Source organism: Gossypium arboreum, chromosome 6, assembly GCF_025698485.1.
Source record: "Gossypium arboreum isolate Shixiya-1 chromosome 6, ASM2569848v2, whole genome shotgun sequence".
NCBI lineage: Eukaryota > Viridiplantae > Streptophyta > Magnoliopsida > Malvales > Malvaceae > Gossypium > Gossypium arboreum.
This window is the reverse complement of record NC_069075.1, coordinates 110,529,862-110,530,698: the sequence shown is the minus strand read 5'-3', so window position 1 is coordinate 110,530,698 and position 837 is coordinate 110,529,862. Positions and strand designations below refer to the sequence as shown.

The 837-nt window shown below is 38.7% G+C and overlaps 1 non-coding gene across 1 annotated transcript; it reads left to right on the top strand.

The window, feature by feature from the left end:
- The first annotated feature begins 213 nt into the window (after window positions 1-213).
- Window positions 214-320, top strand: LOC128294315 (small nucleolar RNA R71). Its single transcript, XR_008284628.1, has one exon. It is a non-coding gene; the product is annotated as a small nucleolar RNA R71 (small nucleolar RNA).
- Window positions 321-837: the final 517 nt, after the last annotated feature.

Sequence of the window (837 nt, the reverse complement as noted above, 5' to 3'; positions counted from 1 at the left end):
GTAACCGCGTCGAGGTTGAAAACACCGGCTGCTTTTGTCGGCTTTGTTCTCATAACTTGCCACTGATAGTTATTCAGTGACATCTCCTCAATAAATTCGTAAGCCGCCTCATGTGTTTTATTATTGATAGTTCCTCCAGTGGCTACATCAATCATCTGTTGGGTCGAAGGATTCAGGCCATTATGAAACATTTGAACCTGTAGCCAAAGCGGTAACCCATGGTAAGGGCACCTTCTCAAAAGGTCCTTGTATCTCTCCCATGCATCGTAGAGCGTTTCTAAATCCATCTGCACAAAAGAAGAGATATCATTACGTAATTTGGTTGTTTTAGTCGGTGGAAAATATTTTAATAAAAAAATTTCAGTCATTTGTTCCCAAGTAGTGATTGACCCTCGTGGTAACGAGTTCAACCATTGTTTAGCCTTATTCCTTAACGAAAAGGGAAACAACCGAAAATGTTGGCATCATCAGAAACGCCATTTATTTTAAATGTATCGTAAAATTCTAGGAAATTTTCCATGTAAGCATTAGGATCCTCGTCCTGCAAACCATCAAGTTGAACAAACTGTTGTATCATTTGAATTGTGTTAGGTTTCAGTTCAAAATTATTTGCAGCAATAGCAGGTCTAACTATACTTGACTCAGTTCCTATTAAATTAGGTTTAGCATAATCATACATAGTGCGCGGAGCAGGATTTTGATTAACAGCAATTGCAGAGGTAGCAGATTTTCTAGGTTTTTAGCCATCTCCTTGGTTAGGGTTTGAATATCGTCCTCTTGCTCGTTCTCTGTGTATCTTAAGCTTCGCTTTATTTTGCTTTGGTTTCTGTGAACTGT